Raw genomic sequence first — 22,531 nt, forward strand, 5'->3', positions numbered from 1 at the left:
CACTCTGCTGGGCCTGCCCTGCTCTTTCATGTTCTTTCTCCCCTCTTTGCTCCTTGACACACGGATGCTCCGACATGCTGAGGCTGCAGAAGCACACCACACACAAACAGAACAGAGAAGCAGGGATGGGGGGAGGCCTGCATGAGGAAGCAGGTTTGCGGAGCACCGTTCAGTGTTCTTCCTGCCATGCTGTGGCTGTGATCCCATCAGGAGTGTGCACACACACCAAGGGGCATTCACATTCGTCACCCTTTGCCAGTTCGGCAGGACTGAGTCATGCCCAAGATTGCAGATGGAGGCCACACCTGCCAACCCCAAGCCATCCTGCTGTTTCTTTTGGAGATGAAACTGAATCACCGCCAAGGTAGCAGGTCTGCCAGGAAAGGAAGAATGAGAAGCTGCATTTGTTTGGGAAGCAAAAGCCACCGATCTGGGCAGTGCTTGCTTAAAGAGAGGTCTCTGTGATCCCTTTTTCTTTTTTCTTTTTTGCAGGCAAGAGTAGGGATCTGTGAGATAAACCAGGGAGGGCAGAGGTGTTTGGGCAATTCAGCAATTCAGGAGCAGCCACACCTCTTTGCATCCTCCTCCCTCTCCTAGATCACATGAGCAACTCTGTGAAGCAGGAGCAGCCAGCTGGACTACAACTCCCATCATCCCTGGCTATTGGCTGTGCTGAGGCTGATGGGAGTTGTAGCCCAACAGTATCTGAAGGGCACCAAGTTGGGGAAGACTGGATTACAGCAAGCAACACCTGGAGGTAGAATTTCATCCAAGGACAAGTGAATGAGGCTCCATATTGAACAAGCAGTGGCATTAGATGTTGGGGGGGTGTAGCTAAATATTTCAAAATTTTATGGTTCTGCCTTAAAAAGAAGAAGAACAAAATATACCTAGGCGTGTGGATGTAGACCTGCACTTCAAAGAAGCAGAACTTGGCAGAGGGTAAGAAGCAGGGAAGAAGAGGAGATCAACCTGAGGGAGCCTGGCTAGATCCCATCATGTTCCACTGGCATGGAGAGAGGGCATGTTATATGAAAGATATTATAAGAAAGAAAAGGAATGTGCTGCCTATTTAATTATTGCTACATATATATATATATATATATATATATATATATATATATATATATATATTGTCTCAAAGCAACTTACAATTTCTGAAAGAAAAGAAAAACCAATACCAAATTAAAATACATCAAAAGATTCAAAGACAATATTAACCAAAATCTCTCATTTTGGTTAATATTTGGTTAATAGAGCCAGTGTGGTGTAGTGGTTAAGAGCGGTAGTCTCGTAATCTGGGGAACCGGGTTCACGTCTCCGCTCCTCCCCATGCAGCTGCTGGGTGACCTTGGGCTAGTCACACTTCTCTGAAGTCTCTCAGCCCCACTCACCTCACAGAGTGTTTATTGTGGAGGAGGAAGGGAAAGGAGAATGTTAGCCGCTTTGAGACTCCTTAAAGGGAGTGAAAGGCGGGATATCAAATCCAAACTCTTCTTCTTCTCATCTGGCAATAGTGTAAAAGCAAAAACTTTTGCCAGCAGGGAACAGTGTGTTGCTCCCCCTATTCTCTTCTCTTTTTTTAACATTCATCAGCAAATGGGGAAAGCAGCACATGGTGGCCACTAGGAGGGCCCTACTTGGAAGCAATCTTTATCTTGCTGAGCCTGCATTTACAAAAACAACATCTGCTTCCTCCTCCATTTTACTGGTTTTCACTGCAACTGAATAATAGGGCCATCAGCCTGGAGTTCGTTTCCATGGAAGTAAAAGAAATTAATTCTAATAAATGATTTTTTAAAAAAAGGAAAGAAAGGAAAACGCAAGTGAAAGATGGACAAGGAAAGGCTGTTGCTCAGAAGCAGAGCACAAGGAAGGCAATGGGTTTAATCCCTTGGTAATTCCAGGTCGGGAAAACCCTGGAGAGCCACTGCCAAACACTGTCAACAATATTGAGTTATATAGACCCAATGATAAGAAGCAGCTTCCTGTGTTCTTATGAGAAAGAAATGACAGGACAATTCATCCAACAGAAAGCTTACCGGGCCTGATCATACGACTTTGGAACGCCTCCCTTTATGAAGTGATTAGCAGCGGGAACAGCTTTGCCAGCCATGTTTTATTCACAAAAATGTACTGCTTCAGCTTCCAGGGTCTCAACACCAGTGACTTTGCTTCCTGCACCGCTCAAAGCAAAGCAAACCAAACTGCAGTGCAATGGCCCCAGGCTTAGTTTCCACTGTTTGTGAGGGTCTCTGCACTTTGAAGTCTTTGTGATTTCACCATAGTTTGTGTCCTTGACTTGTGAACGGGGATGTTTGTGTGCTGCATTGGGCAGGGCCAAAAAGCTCCTTGGCAGGAAGGCTGAGGCAGAAGAGCCCGGTTGATGGAAGCATTCATTTCTGGCTCTCGTCAATCCCCACATCTCTGATCTGGCACTGACGTATCTAATCCCACCTTCAGCTCTCTGGTAAGGCCTGGTGTCATGTGACTTGGCCGGCAGCTGGGAGCGATGATGGTCAAACAATCTCCTCAGCATTTCCCTAACTGGCTGCAGCAAGCAGCTTACCATTAATCTCCGCTTGTCCCCCTTTGCCCTCTTGGGCCTGAGAGAGAGGCTGCTCAGCGGAGCAAGCAAAGCGCAAGGAATCCGCCTGGGAATGAGGCAGTGGGACAGCGACCAAGGGCAGAATCTGACAGGGGCAAGGGGGAAAGCGAAAGGAAGAGCAAGCCATGACTAGTCTCAGAAACTGAGTCGCTCCGGTGAGTCAAGCCCTCATCAGCTGCCAGGAGGGAGAGGAATGAGTCAGTGCCAGGAAAAGTGTACATTTGCTCGAGGTTCTTGCTGGGGCAGCAGGATGATTCTGTGAGTTCCCAGTTAGAAGTGCACCAACCATCTCTGTCTCTTGTTCTTTCTCTGTCTATCAGAGGCACACATCATCCCTCCTCAGTCTGGCTCTTTTGTCTGCAAGGATATGATGATGCTGAGGAAGAGGCCAGTACAAGTGAAGCATTGGATCCATGCCTCTCTAGTCACCAAACATTGCTACCCCCACACTTCGTCCAGATGCAAGGCTCTGTCATTAGGGATGGTTTCATAAACAACAAAAACAGCTGCATTAGTCACACAGGCCACTCATCAGCAAATGGGGAGCACTGCCGTCAGCTGGTACTAAAATGGAACCCAAACTCCAACCGAAATCCATCCCTGTGTGCAGCTAAATTTGGGTTCCATTTGGGTACGAGCATGAAAAATATCCAGAATGACCCTTCAAGTGTTATATTTGATTCTGCTCTGTGTCATAGCTCCCCGAAAGAGGCCACAACCTTCCAGTGACAACCTGGTATCTACACAGCTCAGAAGGCTATGCGCTTGGCACAGATGGAATTGCACCCATGGTTATCAGAGAAAACAGGCGCAAAAGCAGACACAGGCCTTTGTCCTCTGCAGCCTCCTAGGACTAGCTCCACTTCCTAGCGTTCCTTCCAGACAGCTTTCTGCCTCACTCAAGCTGATGTATATGCCAGTGCTCAGCACTTCAGCAAGGCTTTCTTCCTGCATCTGGAACTCTATTGTTTTTCTATTTGGTAGAGATGCTAAGAGCAACAGTTGTAGCTGCAGAAGCACTGAGGCGGTTGGTGTGGTCCTTCTTGGCAACACATGGGCCTTGCACACTTGGTATTCATAGTGGCATAGTTGCTGTTTGAGCCAACGTTTTTAAGAGTGAATCTGAGCTCACCACTGCTCACGTTGTTGCTATAAGAGAGTGAGTGTGGGGTCTTCCTTTCCATACTAATGGTGGGTTGTGCCCAAAGTGAGAAAAGTTATGTGGTTGTCATCACATTCTTAACATACCGTTGTGCCAGCAAATGCCAGAGTTATGAGCCCCTTTGTAGCTTTGGGGGGGGGGATATATAATGCCTAGTATTCAGAAATTCTAATCTAGTGGGAGAATAGATTAGAAGAGGTACTACATGTCTGCCTGAAATATGGCTAACCTGGTTACTGAGGTGGGATTTAGTCTGCAGCTAAGCTTTGTTGTCATGGGCAATACTTGACTCAGTGCCATAGCTCTCTCTGAACTGAGCTCACACCCTAGCAGCTCACACCAGCCAGAGGGAAGTGATACAAAACAGGCATCTTCCAAGCGACCCCCAACACACAAAAGGCAAGATGATGCAGGATGACACATGCAACCCAAATGAAAATATTGAGGATCCTTTCTAAATCTTTCACAAATGGTGTTTGTTTGTTTGTTTGTTTGTTTTGCAGTAGCGGAAAAAGTGGGTGTTTGGAAACATTATTCCGGAATACTAGCTGAAGGATGTGGGCATCTTGTGGCAACATGTCACCCCTCGCTAATAAAAAATAAAAATCCCTTCAGCAGCTATTCCACTATAAATAGTGAAGTGTTGAAAGGCCCACAGAGAAGGCGGCCAAGTATGGCTGCAACAGCAGCTTCAAACAATGGAGCATGGCCCCCGTGTGCAGGTGTCAAGGAAAGAACCATAGGCAGCATTACTGTGGAGTCTTCTACAGAGGATGCACATTAATTTAGTGGTATCTGCTGCCCATTGGGCATGGTAGGGCAGGGAGGACAACAGGAGATGGAGCCGGCACAGATGACAGGCGGAGCTTAGCACTCTCTTCCTCCCTGCCCTATAAGGGCAAAACAGCCTAAGGAGGAGGAGGTGGGCAGCCAGGACCACCCCATGGAAAGGCTGTAAGAAGTCATGCAGGTGGGGACTGGCTGAATGGAGACTGAGGTTGGTGGCGGAGTGATCCATCCACCCCAAAGGACCAACGTTCATTGCATAAATCCACTTTATGTATGGCCAACCTCATGAAGCAGCGGGGGGGGGGGAGAGAGATATGCATTACACCGTCAGCACTTATCAAGAGGAAGGAGAAATGCTTGGTGCAATACACAAAGGTCACTCTCTGCAGCAATCTGTACCAGTGTCCAATGGGAAGTTAACATGGTGCAATTGTGCTAGAGGTCTTTGCCGCTACTGATTTTAAATGCTAATAGAGGAAGGGCACATTGTGGCAATTAGCCTTGGTTGAGCTCTCTCTCGTGTCCCCATTTCCTGCAGCAAGTGCAGGAATGCTGCAACTCCCAGCCCCCCAAATGAATATCAGGGGATGTTTGGATGTTGCAAAGAAGGATGTCTGCTTTCTTCAAGACGCATACATGCATGGAACCTGCCACTGCACACAGATAGGCTTTCTTTGGAAATGTCTAAGAATTTTTGTTAATTTTGTTTGTGTTAAATATGTATTCTGTAGTTGACCTTTGTAATGTTTTATTTTGATATCTTTAAGATAATATTTTAGCTTCTGTTAATTGTGTTGCTTTGTCTGTATACGTTATATTTGACTTTCTTCAGTAATGTGTTATTCTGGATTGTTTTATTGATGTTTTAATGTGCTGTGAACTGCTTTGAGATTTTTCTTAAAAATACAAAGTGGTATAGAAATGAAATGACTCATCATCATCATCTTATCTTCTCCATGATTTTGTGGAAGAAGTTTTTTCCTCTTTGTACATTCTCAGCTAGCACTTTGTTGAGTGGGTTTGGACTGGTAATATTCCTCATTGTAAGAAAGATTCAGGGTCAGTTATAGAGATTTTAAGATAATCAAAACCACCACCAGAAACAGATTTCTCTCAATCCAGAGAAAGATCATTATCCTTAAACACCAACTGAAATCAATGAGATATGCTAGCTGAAATGAATAGGATGCAAGTGTAACTGAAGCTGCATTCCTCTGCACATTTACATTTGGAGGGGGGTGCCTTTGAACACTGGGGAATATATTTCTGATAGAATCAGACCACTTGCTCAATCAGATCCAGAATCTTTAAGTGCTACCCATTCTAAATATTAACCCAGGTCTGCTGCCAATAGCACAATATCCCATCTTCACAAAATGGGTGAGTCAGAAAGCAGCTAGGCAAAACTGGTCCACCATTTCTGTGAAGGTAGGGATAGCTATGCTCATGCTTACCAGGAAACAAGAACCTTGCACTATGTGAGCACATCAGTATATGCATGATACAGCTGAGGGTTGTGTGGCCTTCAAGCAGTTCTTTAAAAATAAGCAAAGGCAGTGATGGTACAGGCACAGTCCAATAGGTGCTTGTGATACTTGTTCAGTCACATTCCCTGCAGCACTCCCAATTGTAATTGATTGCACTAGGTTGGGGAAGGGTGGATGGGAATAGTATTTTCCTAGCAGCAAAATATTCTGGTTTGGAGCGTTTTGAAAATGTGATGTTCAGCAACAAAAATGCTGTCCTAAGACAAAATGTCTGGATACTCTGAGCACTCTCAAACTCATGTTGAGCATCCATCCTGACTTACTTGCAGAGGAGCAGATGAAGCTAACTACTTGTCATTCATTCTGGAGATTAGGGGCATTGCATTTCTAGCACACTTCTCTGCCATTTCCCTTATTGCAAGAAGCCTGATCTTTTGGGAAGGAGAGTCGTTTGTGCAAGACCTCCCAATCAACTAGAATTACACTGCCTGAATTGGTTGGTATGTGACCAAACCCCGCCTAAAAACAGCGCCCTTTGCAACACAAATGAGAACTGCACATTTGTGATGCTACCTACTGTCTGCAGATGGCCCATGTGATCTCAAACCCGCCTTCGGTTAAATTTAAGCAGCAAACCATCTTGGAGGCAACGTCAAGGGGTGGTCAGGGGGCGGATAATGCAACAGGCTGTTCTTGATTAGGAAAGACATGCCTGTGGAGCTGGTATGTGTGTCGCATGCCCTGCCCCTCTGCGCAAGAGGCAAGCCTTTGCCCTGGAGAGGTTCATCTGCCTGCCCTTCACCCATCGCAGCACAAAGACAAAGCAGAGGAATGACGATCCAGCAGAACGGCATGTTTCTCACCACCTTTCCCCCCTTTCCTCCACATGGGCTGAATCAGCATTTCAGGGAAACCATGCAAATGCTGAATCGCCACAAGCTTATTTTGCCAGGCCTGCCTTGTGCGCATGAATGAGAATGCATGCTGCCAGATGGGGCTTAGGAACGAGAAGCAGAGCATGAGGGGAGACATTTGCAAACGGGGGCATAGAAGGGGCAGGATGCAATGCCGTTTCTCCCCACCTGACTAAACTGATGTTGGAGAATCTCTCCCAAAATATATTTAAAAAACCACCCCATAGAATCTAAAATTTAAAAATGGAAATAAAGACTAGTCCTCTTCCTTTTACTATATTAACCTGCTCTACCATTTTCAATGTATTCCAGCCTTCCTCAAACTCTTGCCGTCCTGGAGTTTTGGACTACAAATCTCATCAGCCTCAGCCAGCATGGGCACCACGTTGGGGAAGGGTGATGTGTCCCATAATACCTCACTTCATTCTGTCACCGCTCCAAGCAAAAGGTCTACAACCTTATCTCCTAGCCATCATTCCTCTCTCCCTCTCTGTTTGTCTGTATAAATGAAATGGCTTTTTAAAAATTCAGCTGATTATCTTTAAGAATAAAATGGATAAAGGGTTTTTTTTTTAAATGCATTTTGTGTTCTGAGCATTTAGGTCACTTGCTTTTAATCCCACTTTTAATCCTTTTTCTCTGCATCTGTGAGAACCAAAAGCATTTTTAAAATGGAATCTGAAGCTCTTAATTTCACGTGGAACTTCAGGTTTCTACAAGCCCACAAAAGGATGGAAATCAAGATTAAAGTGTATGAGCTGGCAGTGCAGGGCACCACCTTTTGCATATTGGCATACTCATTCCTCTGAACTCGTTCCTCCTTCACAGCAGAAGGCATGAAAAGCAGGGTGTTCCCCTGATTCCTCTCCTGCCTGGCAGGGCTTTCTATCAGCAGGGCACGCCTATGCCAGCCAGGGGAGGAGGAGAAGGGAGACAGGCAGGCGAAAAAGCTGCACCCTGGGGAGCGAGGCATTGCCCAAGCATGCCTGGCACAGTCAACAGCACGGCAGCAGGCGCTATTGCCAGCAACCTCCTTGCACAACAGAAATGGGGGTTGGGTCAAAGTATGGACCCTTTGCAAATCTGCTGGGTATTCTGCATCCACCCTTTGAGACGAAGCTATCTTGGAGTGGGTCAGCCCAACATTTGTGGCATTTCTCCCATAGGGAAGAATGATTCTGTCCATTTCAGTTTCTCCCAGTTACTCTCCAGTTCAGTTCTGCATACTTTAACATTAGTTTGCATTTATTATTATTTTAAACCCTCTTTTGCATTTTAGTGCAAATTTCTCATAACATACACATTTCTGTATGATACTTTACCCAGTATGCACTTTTTTTGCAAAGCAATTTTCTCTAATGTAATACGTTTTTCATGTTATTTTGATTCATTTATGTACTTTATAGTCATACTTTACCCTAGTGCGTTCGTTCTGTAAACACTAGTTGCCTGCAAAATTCGCAGAAGTGTGAATTTTGACAGGTGGCTGTGTTTCGGTTTGCCTACGGTTTTGGAACATGCATTTGAAATGAATTTCTCCCTGATCCCTACCTCCCAGTAGTTTGGGAGTTGAGGACAGACAAATGGGTCCTAAACCCTCATCATGGTGGGGAGGGGCAGCAGATCCTCTCCCTGCTTCCCTTGCCCCCTTACAAAACTTAAGAAGCGCATTTCTCCACAAAGGGCAATTGAGAAGGAGCAGACTTCCCTGTGTTTGCCTTAGTTAGGACCCCAGGGGTTCTTCCTCCATTCTGCATTGACAGCAGTTTCCACAGAATCTGGCAGATGCTACAGAAGATAGTAGCGGCTGCACAATGTCAATCACGAGGACATCAGAGTCACATCCAGTCAGGATACCCAAGGCAGTAGCTAGGCAAGGCAATAACCTCCAGCCATCGCTTTTGGAGCACACTGTATCCTCATGATGTGATCCCTGCCCAATGTTTGTTCCACATTCTTGCCTTATATATTAGAAATATCAAATGAACAACCATTTGAACTCCTGATCCTTACTCATATTGAAGACAGAACATGATATATATCACTACAGAGTCATGAGAAGAACAATACCACCACACTTCTTTTATAGAACACAGATATCTAGTGTCTGGTAAAAGGGAAAAATGGATTTTTATCTCTCCCTGGGTAAGGTGATTAAAGTGCTCTGTTGCCTAGTGCAACAAATCTGCTTTAGAAAATCAACCAACCACTTTTTGCTGTTAGGAAAGTGATGAGGAGGCAAAGTGTCCAACAGTGCAGCTGGGGCCATCCAACCCTCCAATAGGAAGGCAGCAGGATTCTGCACCAGCTGAAAGTCTTGTCCCACCCAGAGGCCGTGACAGCTAGGCCCACAATGTCCTCATGCAGCCAAGTACTAAAGACAGGTTCTGAGTTGAAAGTGGGCATGTGCAGAGAACGATGGGGATCCTGTGCCTTTAGCAGATGGGCAGAGGAGGGAATTTCCACTGGGGGGGGTGATTCTCCCTCTAACGTGACTTGCTGTGTGTGGAATTCCAGCAGCTATGAAAGGTGTCCAGGGCAACAAGGGAGGGATGGAGGCCTGTTCACTGTTGAATCAGGTTACTCTGAGTGGGTTGGTTGGTTGGATGCAGGCAGGACTTGAACATTTCTGTACATACAGCCGAGGCCAAAAGCCTTTCCCCCTACAGACTATATACATCAATCATGCTTTCAGGAAGCTAAATGTCTCTGGCCTTTTAGAACTTGCCCTGCAATTGATCCCACAGGGGGAGGGAGTGCTTCTCCCACCTCTTTCCAAAGCCTGCCCCATAGCTTCTTCTTTTTTACCTTTTGCATGCAATGCTGAACTTTGCTCCTTTAACTAGCTATGAAATGTTAGGAGACTGGATGACGGAAAACGCACACATCCTGGGAGTCGAGCATTTGCAACAATAAAACCAACCAACCCTGGAGTAAATAATTTGGCAAGTGGAGTCGAGTTCAGTTTGTATGAAGTGGGAGGGAGCTGGGTCAGAGGGATTATTGTGTGTTTGGGCAAAGGCAAGCTCCTTTCTAAGCGCTCAGCTTGGCTCCCTCAGCTGCTCTCGCCTCCCTCCCCCTACCTTACAGTGGAAAAGCGCAAGGCATACAATTAAGCAGAGAATTATAGCCTAATTGCCCTTTCTCCAATCCATCTGCTCGGAGTGTATTGGAAACAGTCTTTAGGGCTGTTGCTACAAGCTTTTAGCCAAATGTACACCATAGACCTCTGGGGCGCTCCTCTCTCCCTTTGTGAGCCAGGCAAGCTCAGAGAGCCACAGGAGCCAGCAGGCCGCCCTCCAACAACGTACATTCAGGCAGCCTTTGCAAAAAAAGGGGGGAGGGTGAAATGTTCCCCTCCTCTTCTGTAGCACCATTCTTCCAATGCGGCCTTGCCCATTTCCTCATTCTGTTCTTGGGCCTCCAGTGCGGGGTGCCAGCTTATGATTTCAAAGATCTTGGCATGTAGGTAGTGGAGTAAGGGGGTGATTCCCTCAAGCACAGAGTCAACAGGGAGCCCAGAGGTAGATTCGTTTCACCATTCAATGTTTTCAGTATGCTTGGTACGAAACCTGAATAGCAGTCCACCTGACCTTAGAAGGCTCCAGCTGCGAATAAGTGCCACAGCCTCTGCTGCCAGGCTCCCCCAAGGACCACAGCTCTCTTCCAATTAGAAAATAGTGCAAGTGGTTGTGCAGCAAGTAAGTCTACACACAGGGGAGTCATGAGTCACGACACATCTACAGGGGCAAGAGTAGACTCTCTGGGAAGGATTCACCTAATCCATCCCATCAACAGAAGCCCTGTGTAAGGACATCTGCTAGCACAGTGGGGCTCCCCCCGCCACCTAAAATGGAGGTGGGAGAACCCCCAGAACAGCACATGGGGGAGGGGAATTGTCCCATCAGGCAAGCTTGTGATTTTACCTGCCCAGAATGTGCCCTTAATCTGTGGCAATCCCTCATTTGCCTGGATGGAGGATGGAGAGGTGTGTGTGTGTGTGTGAACACACTCGCTTTGGCCACACCCACCACTGGTACACAGCCCCTGGAAGGTGGCCTATGAGGTAATGTTGAGAAAAGGTTCTCCACTTCTTCTCTGAACACTCACGGAATAGGAACACTCTGCTGAAGAATAATGCTTAACACTCCAGCTTTTGAGTAGCAAATGCACGCGCCAATAAATTCTTCAACCTCCAATTAGAAAATGTTTTAAGCCTCAAGAAAACATTCCTCAGGAAGTCTAGGCTTCCTCACACATTATGTATCTCTAGACACATGCCTAGAATATCATGTGCAAATGGAACGAGCATGTCCTTGTAGGCTGTGTCCCACAGGCCTGACATTGGTTCCAACTGGATGCCTCACTTGCTGGGCTCCGACTCTGACTGGCAGCCTAGCATAGCTTGCTTGGCTGTTCTGTGTTCATGTTTACAGCAAAGTTCTTAAAATGCTTCATCCCTGCATGTCACTAAAGGGTCCACTTGGCACTTTGGCAGCTTACAGCTCATGTGCAAGAATTTGGGCATGTACAGTAAGTTAATACTGAAGTAGGCCACCTCTTGTGCACATGCACGGAGACATAGATGCCATCTCGCGCCAAAGATTGTGGGTGCCTGAAACAAAGGGCTGCACTTTGCCCATTGACTTTGTGGGGGCCCAGCCCCACAAGTATACTGTTGTGGGTGTCGAAGCAGCCATGGCCCCCTGGAGTTGGCTCCAGTGCATGGAGAAAATAAGGATGGAGGAAATATATTTTTGTCTCCTTTAAAATTATTGCAAACAGGCATACAGGCCAGATTTCCCATTGGCATCTGTACATCTACTCCAACACTCCACATGATCCTTGGACCCTCATTTTGACACTTAGCTGGTTTATTCTATTTGCAGAGCAAACAGTCCCTCTTTGCTGTCAGATAAGGCTGTACCGGATCTCTGGCTAGGCAGCTGGAAGCTGGCAGAAAACAGGGCTCAGCGCTTCTGGTGCCTCCCTGCCTGCTTTCACTTCCCCAGGTGGTTTTCCATTTAGATATCCAGCTTCGAGTCTTCTGCATTTTGATGAACAGCACCCAGTTGTGCAAATGCAGGATTGCCCCTCATTCACCTCATCAGCTCAAAGCATTCTTCTATGTCATGTGGGATGACTCCCTAAGGAGGCCTAGCCAACAACCAAAGCTTCTCCTTAGCTTCTCTGAACAGGTATCTTGCTTGGGCTTGCAACCAAGGCCAGCTCAGTCATACCCTTCCCACTTGATGGGCTAAAGAAAACCACGAGCAGCCCAGCTACTTGTGTAAGGGGGGGGGAATAGATGCTACTGTTAGGAAGGGTTAACGCTCGATGACATGACACTCAATACAGCTGGAACACTTGGGTATTAAAACATAACCCACGACCAACTCCCTTCTGAAAAATCGTGTGTGAAGCCACCTTGCATTGCACATACAAGGAAGATTCAATATTAACACACCAGCTCTTCTCTGGGGAGAAACCTACTGCAAAAAAATGGAGGAGGGGGATATAAACCTGATATATCAGAAAGGGATCCTAGGTTGCCAAGATTCATACTCCAGACAGCAAAACACTTGTGCAGAAAAGCACTGACAATTGTTTCCCCTTTATTGTAGTCATAGTTATGAAGGGGGGAGGGGGAGAGAAGACTCACAACCAACTGTAGACAGGTGGTAGTCGAGAAATAAGTGGTTCAACTGGTTGAGCAGTGCTAAGCAACCGTTGATCTATTGAAATAAATTAATTATTAATTTAAACCATAGAGATTAAAATCCACAAGGCAGGGCAAGGATGACAACGCCTGGAAAATCCCTCTCAAATACTGATGCATGTGAAATTCAGTAGAAATGTTTGTTCCTATTGGTGCCAAAGGCTTCTGAACCTTCCACTCCTGCTTTTATAATCACACAATATACGTGTTTACTATGGCTTACTAACTCTGGGGATGTGCGTGAGAAAGAGTGTTAATGTCCCCAAGAAAGAACACTTAAAATAGGGATGGGGAAGCTGTGTCTGCCCCCCCTCCCAGATGTTGCCAGATGACAAATCCCAACATCCCTTCTCATTGGCCTTGCTGGCTGGGACTGATTGGAGCTGGAGCTCAACAACATCTGAAGGACCATGGCTCCTCCATCCTTGGATTAAACAACAGGAACAATAATATCATTTCCACACCCACCCACCCCTTAAAATTAGTTACGGTTGGTTGAGATTCATAAAATAAGAAGCAAGTCAAGAGTTTGGTGATGAGTTATAAGGGAAAGGGTGGATAGCTATGGAGAAAAAAATTCTCTTTTCACGGGGTTTCTCCAGGACCTAAGAGGCAGCTTCTGTACCATGAAAATAAATAGCTTGCAATGGGATTTGAGTTGGAGCTCCTATTCAAAATGGAGGAGGAGGGCAGGAGAGACAAATTGCTTTGGATTAGTGGCAGGCCATGCAGAAATCTACTTGATGTTTTGCAGAGGGGGTGGGCAAGTCCTCCAGCCTGTGCAAGGCAGCTCATAGTCAAAGCCTTTCATGGCCCAGGGCAGGCTCCCCACCTCCAAAGTTCAGACAACAGTAGGAGTAGAAGGAGCTGCATAATGTTGGGTGCTGAACGCCTCTGCCCCTTTCACTGCATTTACCCCCTTCAGACAAGCGACACCTCAAGAGGGTTACAGAAAGGGAAATAACCATGCGTTGCTGCTGTGGACTAGTGATTACAACTTGAAAATTTCCTCTTTACCACAGTTACTTCACAGTCCTACAAAGTGCACACTCTCTACATTGCAGCATGCTTTCCACATGTTTTCAAATCCCTTTAATTGTTCCCTCTTTTGCAGAGGCCACAATCTACGATCATAAGGGAACCCATTGCTTCAAGTCAGGTCAGAGCAAGGGTGAAGAAGCTCTCCCGATGTTGCTGGAGTACAATTCTCACCACCCCTGGCCAATGGCCATTCTGGCTGAGGCTGATGGGATCTGGAAGATCTGAGAGGACCACATGTCCCTGGGCCAGAGGATGACCATGCTTGCTATCTGATTGTGATCTCAGGCTGTCATATACATGTGTATTGTGTATCCTTATATCCTCATTGCTTTAGCAAGCTATTATGGACTGCTTGTGGTTAAGTCAATGAAGGCCTAGATGGTGCCTAAGCTAGACTGAGTGGCAAGTTTGCTGAGAGACACAGAAGGAGGAGGAGGATTCCAAACAAGAGGTAGTCATAATATGCTCCGGCCAAGAATGTGCTCTCTCTCCAAGTCACACCCTGATGTCTTGCATTCTCATACCATACCCTAAATGGACTACAGCTAAAAGCTGGCAAATACAACCTTGAAATATCAACTAGGAATGCAACAGTGCGAGGCCCAAACCAAAAGAGGGTGCCCTTCCACAGAACTAACTCCATCATGATAACCTAGTTCTCAAAAAGTTTCCTTCACACACTCATTGGACTTGATGGCAGCCAGCTCAGAGAAATGACTTGGCCAAAGTGTGTGGGCTGGTCCTGCATCATAAGCAGCTCCTATGAAAGGACCTCATGTATCTGTGAATGAACTGGGTCACGCGGTTGTAGAGGGAGGCACACATGGGTAGGTGTGCTGGTGCATGCAGAAGGTCCAGGTTTCATCCCTGGGATCTCTAAGCAGGGCAAGGAGAGCCACAGCTGGCACTGAGCGAGATGGGCAAGTGGTCTGACTTGGTGTAAGGCAGTTTCTTCTATGCAGTGTAGCCTGCTTAGGAGTGATAGGAAAATTTGACAAATCCATTGAGAGGAAGGCCATCAAAGGCTACTAGCCATAATGACTGGGCTCCGCCTCCACAGAGGCAGGAATGCTTCTGAATTGCAAACGCTGGAAGTTGCAGGAGAGGAGAGGGCTCTTGTCCTGCTTGTAGGTTTCCCACAGGCATCTGGGTGGCCACTGACAGATCAGGAGGCCATTGGCCTGATCCAGCAGCTCCCTTTTCTGTACTTACAGAACCACCAAAGCAGGTGTTGTGTCCAAACTTAGGTTTACGGCACCACCACGGATTAATAGCTTAAAAACAAAAACCCGAAGCAGCTTATAACTAGGAAGTCCAGCATATGCAGAGCCAAGCTGGCTACATTTCTGGTGTTGCGATGTTGCTAAAAGCAGCAGCACTTGTTTACAAGGAAAACAGGAAGTGGACAGATTGCATTAGGAACTGGTCAAGGGACATTGAGGCGCAGGAATGGGGTAAGATTTTGGCACTGTCATGGGAAAGACAGGGAAATCTTCTATAGAGTAGACTGTGGCTATTTGTATCACCTTTTATAAAGGTAGTAAGTTTTTATCTGGGCTTGCTTGCACATCTATATCAACAAATAGCAGCTGCCCAGAAGAACAGGTCTGATCAGATGCAGAACAGCTAATCCTCTCATCTTGCTTTTCCTGAAGAGGGGTCAGCAGTGCCTACAGCCAAGTAGGGAGCAATAATCTGAAGCACATGGAGGCTTTACGCTTGAGCTGAAGATGATTGTCACAGAAGATGACAAGGACACAGCCCCCACCCTCTCCTGCAAACACCTGGTATACCTAGGTGGACAACTGAAGAAATAGGTGGACACAGAGAAATATGAAATTACCATTTATGTCACATTTCCAATGTTCAAACTATTTCACATACATCAAAGTAATCCTAAAAGCCCTGAGGTAGGCCAACATTATCCCCAATAGGAGACAGATAGTGACAAAGGCATTATAAATATCCAGTACGAATCTTTTTTCGTGTTGCATCCAGTTTATGAAACAGTACATCCTATACAAGACTCAAGACTAATCTTTGCTTAATTCTATAGTTCCAAGTTCTATCCAAATCCTAACCACATTTTAAGTTCTGCAGGATTCAGTGGAATTTACCGCTGAGTAAATAGTTCAAGCAAGCATGGGATAGGATTTATTGCTGAGTATCATTTTAACCATCAGTGCAGTACCACCACAGATAGAAGACGAGCCCCCCAAGTTATCCTTGACAGCATCATAAAGCTGGCCAGCTTTATGGCCAGCCCTTCTAGACACAATGCTCTTGACCAGCTCATGTTATTTTGCTGCCTAAGAATGATCAGCAAATGACTGCCCCACAAGTCAATGTACATGGTGCACAAGGCTAGTTATTTTGGCACTAGAGGCAGAAAAATCCCACAAATGCATCTTGCCAATCATTTGCTGGTCTTTCACAGCATCCAAAGCCAGCTGCCCAAAGAAGACATCTCACTTTGCCTAATAGTAAGGTGAGCTCTGCTCTTGTTCTTACTAACAAAACTGGAATACAGGGAAGAAAACTGCATGTTAATAGTTTAAATCCTTTCCAAAACTTGAGATGAATGTATACAGAGACTTAAGACATTATTAAAAGCAAAAACCTCTTATTGTGCAGTTTTCGTATTTAACTATCCCTTTTCATATGGAACATTATGAAAAGCAGTGAGCTTTCAAATGAAGCAGCTACAAGTTTTTCCTGTAGAATTGGGGCTTTTGGCTCAAGCCTATGCTAAACTTACTGTTTGCTTTTGGAACACCCAGCCCACAGGAGACTTTGGGAAAGTAAAAATATCACTCTTTGCTCAGGAGTTATGAAATCATATCATGTCTCAGAATGTATCCATGGGATTGCATCACCCATGATATCTGTAGTTCCCTGGACCTTAACGTGGTTCCAGGCATGGGGATGAAGCAGCCCTTCCTATTTGGGCTTCCTGTCTGTGCTTGTCCATCTACAACCAAAATACATCTATCTCTTCCAGAGGAAGTTGCACAAGCGGTCTCCACATTAGGATCTTGTGCGACTCATGATGAGAGGAAATGTGGAAGCTCTATCATGGATGGGACTGAGAAGTACAGAAGGCAAGCAGCACAAAGCAGCTGCCATTCTTCAGCTATCTCTGTCCCAAATAGTTTGTGTGTGTTGAATCATGGATAATCATCTCAAAACTGATACAGTCTGTCCGGCATCCTGTCCTCAATTAGCATGCTATTTCTTGTTTCTAGGTACTAGCCATCACATAGCATCCCTAGCTTGTTAGGGCAAGCTGACCAATCCCTCATCATACCCCCTTTCCAAGCCACTCCATAGCCATAGGCCAAGGACAGGAAACATCTGGCCCTCCAGATGTGGTTGGAACTCTCATCATCCTTGACTAGTATCTTTGCTGTCTGGGTCTGTTGGGAGCCCAATGGTATTTGGAGGATCCCAAGTTTCCCCACTCTTGTACTAGACCTTTGACAAAAATAGTTGCATGAATTTATCTGTCTCCACTCATTCAGCACATGAACACATGACTCAATTTCTTCTGGCTGCGGGAGGTGAGGTGTTTCCAAACTTGCACAACGCCAACTTCACGATCCCATGGAAACATCTCAGGGTGTGGCCCCCCTTTTCTGCATATCACATCACAATCAACTGGAGTGTGTATGGGTGGCAGCATGTATTCAGCATTCTTATGAAGCAAACCTGAACCCACACCCTGAGAGAAATGCTTAGGAAAGGGAAAGCACACCAAGGTGAGTACACAGGAACAAATTTGGAAAGCTGAAACAAAGAAGAAATGTGGGAATGGAAGGTGAAGGAAACATTTTGAGAGCACAAACATTTCCTGCATAGATATCTCAAACTTTAAGGCTGGATCCAGACTTAGCCATGAGTATACTAATCTTTAGCTAAGCATGACTTAACTTTTAAGTCATATTGGTACTACAAGTATGACTAAGTCAGGATCCAATCCATGGTTTCGTTGGGAGCTGGATTGGAAACACCAGAGAAGGGAAAAAACATTTTTTCTAGCATTGAGTTTTCCAGCTGGAATTGCCAAACAACTCTGAATATTGGAAAAAAAACAACTTTAGCCAAATGTCAGCATGCCATGTGCACTAGGAAGTTGTCTACTGAGCAGCAATGAACTCCATCACTGAAAACAAAGCAACACGTATCTCTCCTAGATATGATACAACTATTTCCCTGGAACATCAGGCTTCTCCCTTGAATTGCTAGGAAACAAAGAGTGCAAAGCAAGCCCAAACTGCTGACTCAGTTCTGCTGTGAGAACAGAGATTGCTTCCGCCACCTCCAACTGGCAACAGTTGGCATCGTGAATCTTAGTCTAGGGACAGTTCCTTCTTGGAAGGAGCTGGTGAAGGTTGGAAGGTTTCTTCCCAATAACCCTTCATTGCCCTTTCCAAATGCTTTGCATTCTTTGCTGGGAAAAAGGGTCCTCACCACCTGGTGGCTGTCATTTATAAATCTAAAAACAAGCTGTGCAAAATCACTCCCTAAATTGCAGCAAAAACAAGGGAAGTCTTCGTTTCCTCACTCCCGTTCCATAAGCTGGTGCCAAGAGGATGGCTGCCAGTTTCTAACAGAAGAAAAAAAAGCCTCCAGACTCCAGTCCAACATGACAGACCAACCAACTAGGCCCAAAGAGATGAGGGCAGGAGAAACAAGAACTCAACCGGTATTCTCTTTCTGACACACACACACACCCTCCCAGCATCGTTCCCTTAACAAGTCGTTGGAATCAAACCGCACCCCTCTTCATTCCAAAATCCTGCAAATAGCATTTATAGCAGAGCTAAAAACCCCATAAGGCAGCATACACTTAAGGGAGAGCGGCACTTCAGAGAAAAGGCTCAGAAAAGTGTCAGTGGAATTTCAAATAATCAAGAGAATGCCAGCAATGACAGTAAGGTCTGATTTTTTCTGTTTTATGTATCTCTGCAATCTGCCTGCTTCCATGTTGCTTAACAGGCAAACCTCCTGTGCCCTTGCTGAATGCAGACAGGGATTGTGGTTGAGCGTAAAACAAACACCCAGACACTGATGGTGGGAAGAGCCAGGTCCAGTGACCTCTTCCCTCCCTCCCTCAGCTTCCCAAAGCAATTAAGAAGGAATATATGATGGTGAAACAGCTGGGCACCAACTGCGGGGAGAGTGCAACACAATCTCCCTGCCCCTAAGAGTTATTCCTTGCTATGTTGACCAGTTTCCCAGCAACCACAAGGATAGCGTGCTCCATTTTTACAAGTTGCCCGGTTGCTGAACCCCTTTCCCCTCTTGAAGGATGAAATGGCAGGAATATATAGGAGACAGCTATTTCAGTTCTGGAATCAAACCCACTGCCCAACATACGTACATACATACATACATACATACATACGTACATAAATGGAAGAGCACCACCAATGCTACTTACTGGCAGCCAGAGACTTACTTTAAAATACAATCTAGGTTAATAGCTTAGATGACCACTCCCCGCCACAAACCAGCCTGGCCTTACTGCTGTGGCTTTAGTACAAACAGCTCCACCAGCACTATGCATTCAAAGCTCCCCCCCCCCCCCCGCTTATAATCTTGGGAGCTGTAATTTGTTAAGGGTGCTGAGAGTTGCTGAGGTACAATTCCCAGCATTCCCAAGGAAGAGGAATTGATTGGGATAATTCTTAGGGTGGATTCACACAGAAGTATTTCATACAAACGTACTGTGCATTGAAGCATGCAAATTTTGGAACAATGCATGAAGACACTGAATAAAACATTTCTGTGGAATCGGGCGGCCCAGGTGGGAAAGGTTCCTCACTGAAATAATTTATCTCACTAAAAAGTTTTTGGCACCTGCTTTCAGCTATCACCTAATGCAGAGGTTCTCAAAATTTTATTCCCTCACAAACCAATTGAAAATGGTGAGGGATCTCAGTGGACTGCTTAAAAAAGTTATTTTTGTTCTACATATCAAAGCACATATATCTCATATTTTAATAACATTTTCCTTTAGTTCTAGCACTGTCATCAAAACCCGGTCCTGTGAAGAGAATTGGCCATGCCACTGAGGAATTTTAAAAGGGAAAATTGATAAGTGTTAGCCTGTCTTATAAAATTTACTCTTGCCTTTCCACAAACCATCCAAACAGACCATTAGTAGATCCACTGACCAGTTTGTAAAATAAAAATATGAAATCAAAAGTTTTCAGGGTAGAAGTACAGAATTTCCAGTGAAAATTAAACCCTAAACAAGAACATGTCATGGCTGGCATTCTCTCAGACCAATAGTGGGTGAAGCTGGAGCCAGCAATAGGCAGCGTCAATGCTAAAAGCAGGCCCATTACCCCTTTCCCCTGGTCTTACAGCTCCCTTTTCCCCCTTACCTTCCTGCCAACCGCCCAGTGCAGATGGGAACTTGCCACGTTAGAGGATTTACATTGCAGCCAGCGACACAGCATTAACCCTGTTCCACACAATAGGGTAAGAAAAATGGACCCATTCACACAAACAGGGGTTATTTTGGCAGGGCTTAAACCTTACTGCTGTGTCAGAGTGCAGAGCCGAGACGGCCACAGGTCAGACTGATGCTCCACATGCCACTCTTGGCATCTTCTGCCTTAAATGATTTGAGACCATAATATCATGCAGACAGTTTTCTTCCATATGGACCTTCCCATGTTTCGAAATCCATTAGCAGTTATGCTCTGTTCTACCACCAAATGTTTGGCAAGTAAGTACAAGAGACCTACCTTTTCTGCAGCGGTGGCCAAACCACAAATTGCCTTCTCACCTCAACCCAATTGCTGGCAGCCTTTCACAGAGCTGTTAAGATGTGCCCATTTCATTACTACATATTACTGTTGCATATGTTACGATCTGATACTCTACATAAAAAAGAAAAGTGCTGTGCTTTTACTTGGCTGAGTGAACTGTTCTGTGTGTCTTTTTAATGTTGCTTCAATTATCTTGTAAGCCACTTTATCACCGATGGAAAAGAGAAGTATCCAGAAAAATAAAGGTTGCTTGTACCCCTCTGTCAAACAAACATGTCTTTAGAAAATCTTATGAGCCAATTTTTATGAAGCATCTGATATAGCTCTTCTGGAGGTGGGTGACTTCATTAGTGAATGATCGGGGCAAAGGTATCCCATCAAAAGCACACTAGGAGGCGGTTTTAGCCTTCTAGTTTCCAGGAAATAATAATAATAATTTATTATTTATATAAAGGACAAATATAGTTCAGTAGAAGAGTCAATGTTCTGCATATAACAGAGGTTCAATTGCTGGCATCTCCAGGTAAGGCTAGCAAACCCTGAAAAACTATTGCCAGTTCATGTACACAATACTGAGCTAGACTAACAACTGGTTTGACTGAGTTTAAAATTTCTTCCCATATGAAAGTCATACAACCCATATCCACCTCACATTTTGAAGTCGTACAATCCAGGAAACATGTGAATCAGCCATTATTAGCCACTTTGCGATCTAGGTATGGCTTCCAGTTCATCCTCCTAGAGCTCAGTATAGCTCAATATCTCTTAACTAACTGTATAATGCTATACCCCACATGCTTTAACACTTGTAAATTGTAGCCATGTGTTTAAGACTTCACTGCTACTGCCTAGCCCAACCATCAGGTATACTGTGCATAAAGGGAAGTGCTCTTTTCTTTAAAAAGAAAAAAATGAAAAATGAAAACGGGCTTTTAGGAATTAGAATTTATGATCAATAATTTATAAGTTTGTAGGCCTTAAATGAAAACCAGATTGGCACTTTGCATTAAGTGGCAAGCAAAGTGCACTTCCAGCACTTCCACAATGAATTTTTTAATGTTATCAGCTTCCTGAAGCTTTCTAAGCACCTTCAAAAGAAATCCCTGGCTTTGCACCGAGTCCCTAAATGCCAGTGATGCTGGCATTTAAGAAAAACAGAATTAAGGTAACAGGACAATGAATTTTAAAGCAAGCCTTTCAAAATATGAACAAGACCATCCAATTCCAGCACACAATAAGCGCTTCAAGACAGACGTTTTACCAAATTGTTTCACTTTGGTCAAGAACTTGTCTCCCGCACCTTTCCTGTTCCAAGATGATGCTTCTGCTGTTTAAGGAACAGATGGGCAAATTGAATAAGTCCATTTCAGCCTCCTAGATATTCCTACTAGCTGTCAAACACAACAGAACAAAAAGTATGCAAAAACATTGCATACTGAAGTTTTTAAAAAGGACTTCTACATATTGCATCACATTGCTAGCTCTTTGTTGTATTTCATAACAGAACAGCACTCATTTTAATGAAATACTATCCTGGAGTATTTGTGTATATCCCCCCACCCACACCAGCAAATATAGTTATTTTATTTTGTTTTCTCTTAGGTGCTACACTTCAACCTTCTACATGTAACCCTTAAAAATGACAGAGCACAGTCGTCCTATGTAACTCTGGGACATCTCCTTAACAGAGACAGACCAAAATCATTCAAAAAAACAAAAACTAGGCATTAGCAATAGCCACAGCAAACAAGCTCATTAAGGACATTTTTTAAAAAGACCTATAATTTTTACATTAATTCAGTTTAGGCCATTGCTTGGACCAAACCTTATGTACCAGTGATAATTTTACACAGCAACAATGAATACCAGCCTTTTTAAAAGCTTGGATTGTTTTTCCCACACTGAAAGCACAATGAAATTGTTGCTCCTTCAGTGGGAGCTTCATCTTACCTGTCTTCAGACACCCACTTCCAGGGGCTTGTGGGAAAATGCAGGGCTACCTCTACTCCAAAGATGCCACACAAGTGAG

At 44.9% G+C, this 22,531-nt stretch overlaps 2 long non-coding RNA genes across 2 annotated transcripts; one reads left to right on the forward strand and one right to left on the reverse strand.

Moving 5' to 3' along the window:
• The first annotated feature begins 310 nt into the window (after window positions 1–310).
• LOC310755805 lies at window positions 311–7,523 on the forward strand. The gene is made up of 2 exons (XR_014544557.1): window positions 311–942; window positions 7,273–7,523. It is a non-coding gene; the product is annotated as an uncharacterized lncRNA (long non-coding RNA).
• Window positions 1,809–7,403, reverse strand: LOC310755804. Its single transcript, XR_014544556.1, has 2 exons — window positions 7,285–7,403; window positions 1,809–6,904 (listed from the first exon to the last, which is right to left on the reverse strand). It is a non-coding gene; the product is annotated as an uncharacterized lncRNA (long non-coding RNA).
• Window positions 7,524–22,531: the final 15,008 nt, after the last annotated feature.

The sequence above is a fragment of the Podarcis filfolensis genome (genome assembly GCF_964270895.1).
Source record: "Podarcis filfolensis genome assembly, chromosome: 2".
NCBI lineage: Eukaryota > Metazoa > Chordata > Lepidosauria > Squamata > Lacertidae > Podarcis > Podarcis filfolensis.